The 10909-nt window shown below is 37.6% G+C and overlaps 1 non-coding gene across 1 annotated transcript; it reads left to right on the top strand.

The window, feature by feature from the left end:
• Nucleotides 1-2047: 2047 nt before the first annotated feature.
• Nucleotides 2048-2155, top strand: LOC112799294 (small nucleolar RNA R71). Its single transcript, XR_003200869.1, has one exon. It is a non-coding gene; the product is annotated as a small nucleolar RNA R71 (small nucleolar RNA).
• Nucleotides 2156-10909: the final 8754 nt, after the last annotated feature.

The following is a 10909-nucleotide window of genomic DNA, read 5'->3' as shown; positions in this document are numbered from 1 at the left end:
CCGGGCTGGTGCCCATTTCTGGCGTTTAACGCCAGCTCCTTGCCCTTTTCTGGCGTTTAACGCCAGTCTGGTGCCCCTTTCTGGCGTTAAACGCCCAGAATGGTGCCAGACTGGGCGTTAAACGCCCAACAGCTAGCCTCACTGGCGTTTAAACGCCAGTGGGTTCTTCCTCCAGGATGTGCTGTTTTTCCTTCTGTTTTTCATTCTGTTTTTGCTTTTTTCATTGATTTTGTGACTTCTTATGATCATCAACCTACAAAAAATATAAAATAACAAAAGAAAATAGTTAATTATAAAACATTGGGTTGCCTCCCAACAAGCGCTTCTTTAATGTCATTAGCTTGACAGAGGACTCTCATGGAGTCTCAGAAATGCTCAGAGCTATGTTGGGACCTCCCAACACCAAACTTAGAGTTTGAATGTGGGGGTTCAACACCAAACTTAGAGTTTGGTTGTGGCCTCCCAACACCAAACTTAGAGTTTGACTGTGGGGGCTCTGTTTGGCTCTGTTTTGAGAGAAGCTCTTCATGCTTCCTCTCCATGATGACAGAGGGATATCCTTGAGCCTTAAACATCAAGGATTCTTCACTCACTTGAATGATCAATTCTCCTCTATCAACATCAATCACAGCCCTTGCTGTGGCTAGGAAGGGTCTGCCAAGGATGATGGATTCATCCATGCACTTCCCAGTCTCTAGGACTATGAAATCAGTAGGGATGTAATGATCTTCAACTTTAACCAGAACATCCTCTACTAGTCCATGGGCTTGCTTTCTTGAATTGTCTGCCATCTCTAGTGAGATTTTTGCAGCTTGCACCTCAGAGATCCCTAACTTCTCCATTACAGAGAGAGGCATGAGGTTTACACTTGACCCTAAGTCACACAAGGTCTTCTTGAAGGTCATGGTGCCTATGGTACAAGGTATTGAAAACTTCCCAGGATCCTGTCTCTTTTGAGGCAGTTTCTGCCTAGACAAGTCATCTAGTTCTTTGGTGAGCAAAGGGGGTTCATCCTCCCAAGTCTCATTTCCAAATAACTTGTCATTTAGCTTCATGATTGATCCAAGGTATTTAGCAACTTGCTCTTCAGTGACATACTCATCCTCGAAGAATACTCATCAGAGCTCATGAATGGCAGAAGTAAGTCCAATGGAATCTCTATGGTCTCATTTTGAGCCTCAGATTCCCATGGTTCCTCATTGGGGAACTCATTGGAGGTCAGTGGACGTCCATTGAGGTCTTCCCCAGTGGCGTTCACTGCTTCTTCTTCCTCCCAAAATTCGGCCATGTTGATGGCCTTGCACTCTCCTTTTGGATTTTCTTCTGTATTGCTTGGGAGAGTACTAGGAGGGAGTTCAGTAATTTTCTTGCTTAGCTGACCCACTTGTGCCTCCAAATTTCTAATGGAGGATCTTGTTTCAGTCATGAAACTTTGAGTGGTTTTGATCAGATCAGAGACCATGGTTGCTAAGTCAGAGTTATTCTGCTTAGAACTCTCTGTCTGTTGCTGAGAAGATGATGGAAAAGGCTTGCTATTGCTAAACCTGTTTCTTCCACCATTATTATTGTTGAAACCTTGTTGGGGTCTCTGTTGATCCTTCCATGAAAAATTTGGATGATTTCTCCATGAAGGATTATAGGTGTTTCCATAGGGTTCTCCCATGTAATTCATCTCTTCCATTGAAGGGTTCTCAGGATCATAGGCTTCTTCCTCAGATGAAGCCCCCTTAGTACTGCTTGGTGCATTTTGCATTCCAGACAGACTTTGAGAAATCATATTGACTTGTTGAGTCAATATTTTGTTCTGAGCCAATATGGCATTCAGAGTGTCAATCTCAAGAACTCCTTTCTTCTGACTAGTCCCATTGTTCACAGGATTTCTTTCAGAAGTGTACATGAATTGGTTATTTGCAACCATTTCAATCAGTTCTTGAGCTTCAGTAGGCGTCTTCTTCAGATGAAGAGATCCTCCTGCAGAGCTATCCAAAGACATCTTGGATAGTTCAGAGAGACCATCATAGAAAATACCTATGATGCTCCATTCAGAAAGCATATCAGAAGGACACTTTCTGATTAATTGTTTGTATCTTTCCCAAGCTTCATAGAGGGATTCTCCTTCCTTCTGTCTGAAGGTTTGGACTTCCACTCTAAGCTTACTCAATTTTTGAGGTGGAAAGAACTTTGCCAAGAAGGCATTGACTAGCTTTTCCCAAGAGTCCAGGCTTTCTTTAGGTTGTGAGTCCAACCATGTCCTAGCTCTGTCTCTTACAGCAAAAGGGAATAGCATAAGTCTGTAGACCTCAGGGTCAACCCCATTAGTTTTGACAGTGTCACAGATTTCCAAGAACTCAGCTAAAAACTGATGAGGATCTTCCAATGGAAGTCCATGGAACTTGCAATTCTGTTGCATTAGAGAAACTAATTGAGGCTTAAACTCAAAGTTATTTGCTCCAATGGCAGGGATAGAGATGCTTCTCCCATAGAAATCGGGAGTAGGTGCAGTGAAGTCACCCAGCACCTTCCTTGCATTGTTGGCATTGTTGTTGTTTTCGGCTGCCATAGGTTCTTCCTCCTTGAAGAATTCGGTTAAGTCCTCTACAGAGAGTTGTGCTTTGGCTTCTCTTATCTTTCTCTTCAAGGTCCTTTCAGGTTCAGGATCAGCCTCAACAAGAATGCCTTTGTCTTTGCTCCTGCTCATATGAGAGAGAAGAGAACAAGAAAATATGGAATCCTCTATGTCACAGTATAGAGATTCCTTGAGGTGTCAGAGGAAAAGAAAAATGGAAGGCAGAAGTGGAAAATTCAAACTTATCAAAGAAGATGGAGTTCGAATTTTGCATTAAGGAATAGTGTTAGTCCATAAATAGAAGGATGTGAGAAGAAGGGAAGTGGTTTTCAAAAATTAAGTAAGAAATTTTGAAAACATTTTGAAAAACACTAATTAATTATTGAAAACCACGAGTGGGAAAGAGATCAAGTGATTTTTGAAAAAGATTTTGAAATTAGAAATCAGAAAGATGTGATTGAAAATTATTTTGAAAAAGATGTGGTTAAGAAAATATGATTAGTTTTAAAAAGATGTGATTGAGAAGATATGATTTGAAAAACATTTTAAAAAGATTTGATTTTGAAAATTAAAAACTTGGCTAACAAGAAAAGATATGATTCAAACATTAAACCTTTTTCAACAGAAAAGGCAACATACTTGAAATGTTGAATCAAATCATTAATTGATAGCAAGTATCTTTGAAAAAGGAAAGAAATTGATTTTGAAAACACATGATTGAAAAGATATGATTTGAAAAAGATTTGATTTTGAAAAACTTTGAAAACCTGAAAAAAATTGCATTGAAAAACAGAATCTTCCCTCTTGTGCCATCCTGGCGTTAAACGCCCAGAATGGTGCACATTCTGGCGTTTAACGCCCAAAACTATACCTTTTGGGCGTTAAACGCCCAACCAGGTACCCTGGCTGGCGTTTAAACGCCAGTCTGTCCTTCTTCACTGGGCGTTTTGAACGCCCAGCTTTTTCTGTATAATTCCTCTGCAGCATGTTCTGAATCTTCAATTCTCTGTGTTATTGACTTGAGAAGACACAAATTAAAAATATTTTTGGATTTTTAATAATAAGGAATAATCAAAATGCAACAAGAATCAAATAACAATGCATGCAAGACACCAAACTTAGCAGTTTGTATACTATTGACACTAGTGAAGATGCATATGAGACACATAAACACTCAAGTCAAGAGAATTCAAAGATCAGAGTAAGAAATCATCAAGAATTACTTGAAGATCCTTAAGACACATGAATGAATGCATGCAATTGACACCAAACTTAAAATGAAACACTAGAATCAAACAAGAAACATACAATATTTTTGGATTTTATGATTTTGTAATTTTTTTGTGTTTTTCGAAAATTAAGTGGAAAAAGGTATCAAAGTTCTTAATGAGAATTCCAGGAATCAGTGCAATGCTAGTCTAAGACTCCGGTCCAGGAATTAGACATGGCTTCACAGCCAGCCAAGCTTTCAAAGAAAGCTTCGGTCCAAAACACTAGACATGGCCAATGGCCAGCCAAGCCTTAGCAGATCACTGCTCCAAAAGCAAGATTGATAGAAATCAACAAGCTCTTGTGATGATAAGTTGAAATCTCGGTCCAATGAAATTAGACATGGCTTCATAGCCAGCCAGACTTCAACAAATCATCATGAAACTCTAGAATTCATCTTCAAGAATTTCGAAAAAAAAAATACCTAATCTAAGCAACAAGATGAACCGTCAGTTGTCCAAACTCAACAATCCCCGACAACGGCGCCAAAAACTTGGTGCACGAAATTATGATCAACACTTTTCACAAATCAAATAATCCCCGGTAATGAATCCAAAAACTTGGTGTTCAATACCATGGCATAAACACAACTTCGCACAACTAACCAGCAAGTGGACTGGGTCGTCCAAGTAATAAACCTTACGCGAGTAAGGGTCGATCCCACAGAGATTGTTGGTATGAAGCAAGCTATGGTCACCTTGTAAATCTTAGTCAGGCAAACTCAAATGGGTATGGTGATAAATGCATAAAACATAAAGATAAAGATAGAGATACTTATGTAATTCATTGGTAGGAACTTCAGATAAGCGTATGAAGATGCCTTCCCTTCCGTCTCTCTGCTTTCCTACTGTCTTCATCCAATCCTTCTTACTCCTTTCCATGGCAAGCTTAAGCAAGGGTTTCACCGTTGTCAGTGGCTACCTCCCATCCTCTCAGTGGAAATGTTCAACGCACCCTGTCACGGCACGGCTATCCATCTGTCGGTTCTCGATCAGGCCGGAATAGAATCCAGTGATTCTTTTGCGTCTGTCACTAACGCCCCGCCCTCAGGAGTTTGAAGCACGTCACAGTCATTCAATCATTGAATCCTACTCAGAATACCACAGACAAGGTTAGACCTTCCGAATTCTCTTGAATGCCGCCATCAGTTCTAGCCTATACCACGAAGACTCTGATCTCACGGAATGGCTGGCTCGTTTGTCAGGCGAGCACTCGGTTGTCAGGCGATCAACCATGCATCGTGTATCAGGAATCCAAGAGATATTCACCCAATCGAAGGTAGAACGGAGGTGGTTGTCAGTCACACGTTCATAGGTGAGAATGATGATGAGTGTCACGGATCATCACATTCATCAAGTTGAAGAACAAGTGATATCTTAGAACAAGAACAAGCGGAATTGAATAGAAGAACAATAGTAATTGCATTAATACTCGAGGTACAGCAGAGCTCCACACCTTAATCTATGGTGTGTAGAAACTCCACCGTTGAAAATACATAAGAACAAGGTCTAGGCATGGCCGAATGGCCAGCCTCCCAATGATCTAAGATAGCATCAGAACAAAGATAACTACCCAGATGAAAAATACAATAGTATAATGTCTTACTTATAGAAAACTAGTAGCCTAGGGTTTACAGAGATGAGTAAATGACATAAAAATCCACTTCTGGGCCCACTTGGTGTGTGCTTGGGCTGAGCAATGAAGCAATTTCGTGTAGAGACTCTTCTTGGAGTTAAACGCCAGCTTTTATGCCAATTTGGGCGTTTAACTCCCATTTTGGTGCCAGTTCCGGCGTTTAACGCTGGGATTTCTGAGGGTGACTTTGTACGCCGGTTTGGGCCATCAAATCTTGGGCAAAGTATGGACTATCATATATTGCTGGAAAGCCCAGGATGTCTACTTTCCAACGCCGTTGAGAGCGCGCCAATTGGGCTTCTGTAGCTCCAGAAAATCCGCTTCGAGTGCAGGGAGGTCAGAATCCAACAGCATCTGCAGTCCTTTTTAGTCTCTGAATCAGATTTTTGCTCAGGTCCCTCAATTTCAGCCAGAAAATACCTGAAATCACAGAAAAACACACAAACTCATAGTAAAGTCCAGAAAAGTGAATTTTAACTAAAAACTAATAAAAATATACTAAAAACTAACTAGATCATACTAAAAACATACTAAAAACAATGCCAAAAAGCGTACAAATTATCCGCTCATCAAAGGCCAACATGATATATAAACATAACATATATCATAGATCATACATACATATAAAGGTGCTACCATATATATCATGAGTTAACGTACAACCCTTCATATCTTGCTACTATATACATAATTAACGCTCTGGGCCCTAGTCCATATAGGAAGCCCCTACGCTGGCGCCTGAAACTAGCCTAGCCAGCATTTACAGCTCCTAATCTCTTGGTAGATCTTTTCAAAAGTGAGAGACTAAACCAAAATTTCTATGCTACACTGTAGGCGCCACCCAAAACACGCTACCAACTCTTACTGTCTATGATCCATCATTGCAGCCAAAAGACGAGATCTCTATCACCTTCATATCCTTCGTTGGGTCTGACGTTAGGATTTTTGCTAGTAAAGAATTTTACAAAAATAGTCGCGTTGTAGATATAAATTCTAAACCAACAGAAATCCCTTCGTGCAAACGTTTTGGTTGTCACAAGTAACAAACCCCTTTGAAATTGATAACCGAGTATTTAAACCTCGGGTCGTCTTCTCAAGGAATTGTAAGGAGGTATGTTCTTATTATTGGCTATGAAAAAGGTAAAATTGGGGGTTTTGGAATTAAGGAAGAAGTATGACAAGTAATTTAAATGACAATTAAAATAAATAAATACTGTAAAGCAAACTTTTGGCAAGGTATAAGAAATTGGAAGTCCAGACTTAGTTATTCTTATCAATAATAATAAAAGTTGAATCTTAATTCCATTTAGTTAACCTTTGCTAAAGCAAAGGAAAGTCAAGGGACTAATTAGTTAGACCTTCGAATCCTGTTTATTTCCTAAGAAAAGGTTGGGATTATTGAAGTTCAGTTCAATTAGCAAAGATAACAGTTATCAATTATGTTAAGCTAAGATAACTCCTGAGTTACTGATTTCTAAACCAAGACCAAAAAGGGAAAAGTAAATTAATTCTACTGGAATGAAAATGTCTTCAGATTGGGGATAATAAAAAGGAACAATCATAAACTTAAATACCTCAAATCACATTAATTAAGAAAATCATAACATGAATGTAGCATTGATGATTAGATTTTTGACGGTTTAGAAATTCACTAATGAAATCTCGTTGTAAAGTATAGTTCCTAGACCAACAATAATCCTTTCATACAAAAGATTGTTTGTCACAAGTAACAAACCCCTAAATTTATGAACCGAAGTATTGAACCTCAGGTCGTTCTCCCTAGGAATTACAATAAAGTGTCTTGTTATTGGTTGTGAGTTATTTTGGGGTTTTTGAGATTTTAGACAAGAAATATAAATGGCAAAGAAAATAAACTAACAACTAACAAAGCTCTTGGCAAGATATGAGAACTAGAAGTCCTATCCTAGTTATCCTCCTCAATTGTGATAACAAATTGTCCATTACTCCCACTTAGTTAACCTCTAACTATGGAGGAAAGTCAAGTAGATGAATCAATTTGATTCCTCAAGTCCTAATCAACTCCTAAAGGAAAGACTAGCTTTAGAGGCATTCAAATCAATTAACAACTTCTAATTATCAATCAACAAAAGAATTAGATAACTCAAGAGTCACTAATTACTCTACCTAGACCAAGAGGAACAAAACCTAAACTAAAATCCAACCAAGCATTTCATCAAACACTTGGAAGGCACACAAGAAAAGCATAGTAAATTGACAACAAGAATGAAATCTAACAACAATTATTGAAAGGAATTAACAACAACAATCAAAAGAAACAAGATCTACATGAATTACTTCTTATTGAATTGAACGAAAATGGAAGGAACAATAGTAGATCTACAACAAAACATAAGAACAACATAAAGGAAATTACAACAAGAGAATAGAAGAAGAATGAATATGACAACAAGGAATTGAAAGGTAGAAGTAGAAGAAAGCAAAGATTAAAATCTAGATCTAAAAACTAAACCTAATCCTAATCCTAATCCTAGAGAGAAGTGAGAGTTTCTCTCTCTAGAAACTAACTCTAACTACTAAACTAAGCTAAACTAAACTAATGGTAACTAACTTCCCCATCCCTCTTCAATCCTTGGCTTAAATAGCATCAGAAATGAGTTGGATTGGGCCCACAAGGCTTCTAAAATCGCTGGCCACGTATTGCTTTAAGTGGACCATATGGCAGCAACGACGCGTGCGCGTACAGTGTGCGTGCGCATCACCATACGTATAGCAACTATGACAAATCTTATATCATTTCGAAGCCCCGGATGTTAGCTTTCCAACCCAACTAAAACTGCATCATTTGGACCTCTGTAGCTCAAGTTATGGCCGATTAAGTGCGAAGAGATCGGCTTGACAGCTTTTGCGATTCCTTCATTTCTTCATGAGTTCTCCATTTTTACATGCTTTTCCTTTATTCCCTTTATCCAATCTTTGCCTCCTAAATCTGAAATCACTTAACAAATATATCATGGCATCTAATGGAATCAAAGGTAAATTAAATTTATCTATTTTAAGACCTAAAAAGCATGTTTTCACTCTTAAGCACAATTAAAGGAGAAGTTATAAAACCATGCTATTTCAATGGATAAATGTGGGTAAAAGGTTATAAAATCCCCTAAATCAAGCACAAGATAAACCCTACAAATGGGGTTTATCAATCTCCCCACACTTAAACCAAGCATGTCCTCATGCTTAAACCAAGAATGAAGTAAGGGTATGACCTTTATTCAATGAAAACTAACTAAATGCAATCTACCTATATGCAACTATCTAAATGAATGCAATTGCTTGGTCAAAATAAATCAATTCCCAAGAAGCATATATGCACAAGGGCTAAGGACTAGCAAGTCTAATCCGCAATTGAATTGAATTATTAAATATTTTTACAAACTTGCATGAAAAGTGATGATTGTAGGTGGAAACATGTAATTGAGCATCAAACCCTCACCGGATGTGTTTGCACTCTATTCGCTCAAGTGTTTAGGGTTGATTCACTCAATTCTCTCCTACTCATGCTTTCCAAGATTTGTTTTTCTTCTAACAATCAACAAATATTTCATGCATGCATACATATATCATGAGGTCTTTTCATAGGTTGTAATGGGGCTAGGATCAAGGTAGGATGCATATTTGGTCAAGTGAGCTTAAAATTTGAATCTTTGATAAGCTTAAACTTCCCACCTAGCCTATGACATCCTATACAATTAAGTTCTAACCTAACTACCCATTCCTCACTTTTCCACATACTCATGCATTTCCTTTTCATTTCACAACACTTATGCATTGATCTTTATTGAGCTTCACTTTGCTTTGGGGCATTTTGTCCCCTTTTTATTTCTTTCTTTTTCTATTTTTTTTCTTTTCCATATTTTTTTTCTTTTTCTTTTCTTTTTCTTTTGTTTTTCTCATTTTTTCTTTTTATATACAAGAGCATCAATGCATAAGGTTTTACATTTGATCAATACATGAGTATGTACCCAATTCTCAATATTTTCAACAAAATACAAAATACACCCCTTTTATTCACCCAATGTCCCAAGGTTCCCACACTTGAATGATACTCACACACACTAGCCTAAGCTAATCAAAGATCCAAATTAAGAACTTTTATTGTTTTTCGCTTTAAGGCTTGTAATGTGCTAAAATTAAGAACAAGTGGGTTAAGCGTAGGCTCAAATTTGCTAACAAAGGAATATAAAAGGTAAGACTCTTTGGGTAAGTGAGTTAAATGAAATGATGGCCTCAATCATATAAATGCATGAATACACAAAATAATGGACATAAAGAATCAAACAAATCAAAGATTACAATCATAGGAAGAGAATAATGCACACAAGAAGGAAAATAAGTGGTTATAAGATGTAACCACACCAATAGGCTCAAAACTCACTTGCTTGTGTTCTTAGCTCAAAAACATGATCCACAATATATATAATTCAAGCAAGTTCTATGAAAAGTTTTCACTTAAATCAATTGGTGTGCCCTATAGATAGAAATCTTGAAAAATTTTCATTATTTTGACTAAGCTTATTGTGTATATATATGCAAAAATAAGAAAATGCAACAAAAATCCTAAAATCCTAGAATAAAATGCAAAAGTGTTGGAATTAGAAACTTGTCACCCAAAATTGCCGACCGGTCGGACGACCTCCCCACACTTAAAAGTTTGCACCATCCTCGGTGCACTCAAAGATGAGCAAGGGGGTATGGCGAATCTCCAGATTACTGCGTGTTCTTTCTTCCGCTTCCATGTTTGCTTATGGTGCATTGTTCATGGAAAACAAAAATATAACACCATAAGATGAGAAGATATAAAAATAAGGAAGCATACATTGTTGGAGTGAGGTAATAAGCACTAGAATTGAGTGAGTGAATTAGTGTGACATTAATGACAAATATGTGTGTGAATTCTAAATTGCACGATTTAGAACACACATTAGCATAAAAGGGTGGTGTCACAAAAGAAGCATGCACTTCACTTATCCTAGTGTGCTTGAGATGCTTTAAGTAAACTTGTAAGGTAACATAAGCATTAAAGAAGCATGAAAGCATTCAAGTCAAACACATATGGATGCATATGATCATAAAATACAATGCATTAGGATAAATGCACAACATCCATCAAGAAATTGCCTAATCACATAATAAGGCTCAAACCACATGGTGGCCAAATCATGCAATTCAAGAAGAGTTACAAGCTCGAAGGCAATTCTCATCACTTGGTATTTTTCAAAAGGTAAGCATGAAGAACTCGAAACCAAGTAGCAAAATATAACCTCAACATAGAATTCAACAAAGAATATTTAAAACAATTATGCTAAGATAGCATTTAGGCAATAAGGGGGCAACAATGTATAGTAAGCAAAATCCATAATCCAACACTTATAATGGAAGGAGAGAAAAATGAAATGAAAA

This window comes from Arachis hypogaea, chromosome 4, assembly GCF_003086295.3.
Source record: "Arachis hypogaea cultivar Tifrunner chromosome 4, arahy.Tifrunner.gnm2.J5K5, whole genome shotgun sequence".
Taxonomy (NCBI): Eukaryota; Viridiplantae; Streptophyta; class Magnoliopsida; order Fabales; family Fabaceae; genus Arachis; species Arachis hypogaea.
This window is presented reverse-complemented; position numbering and strand designations above follow the sequence as displayed.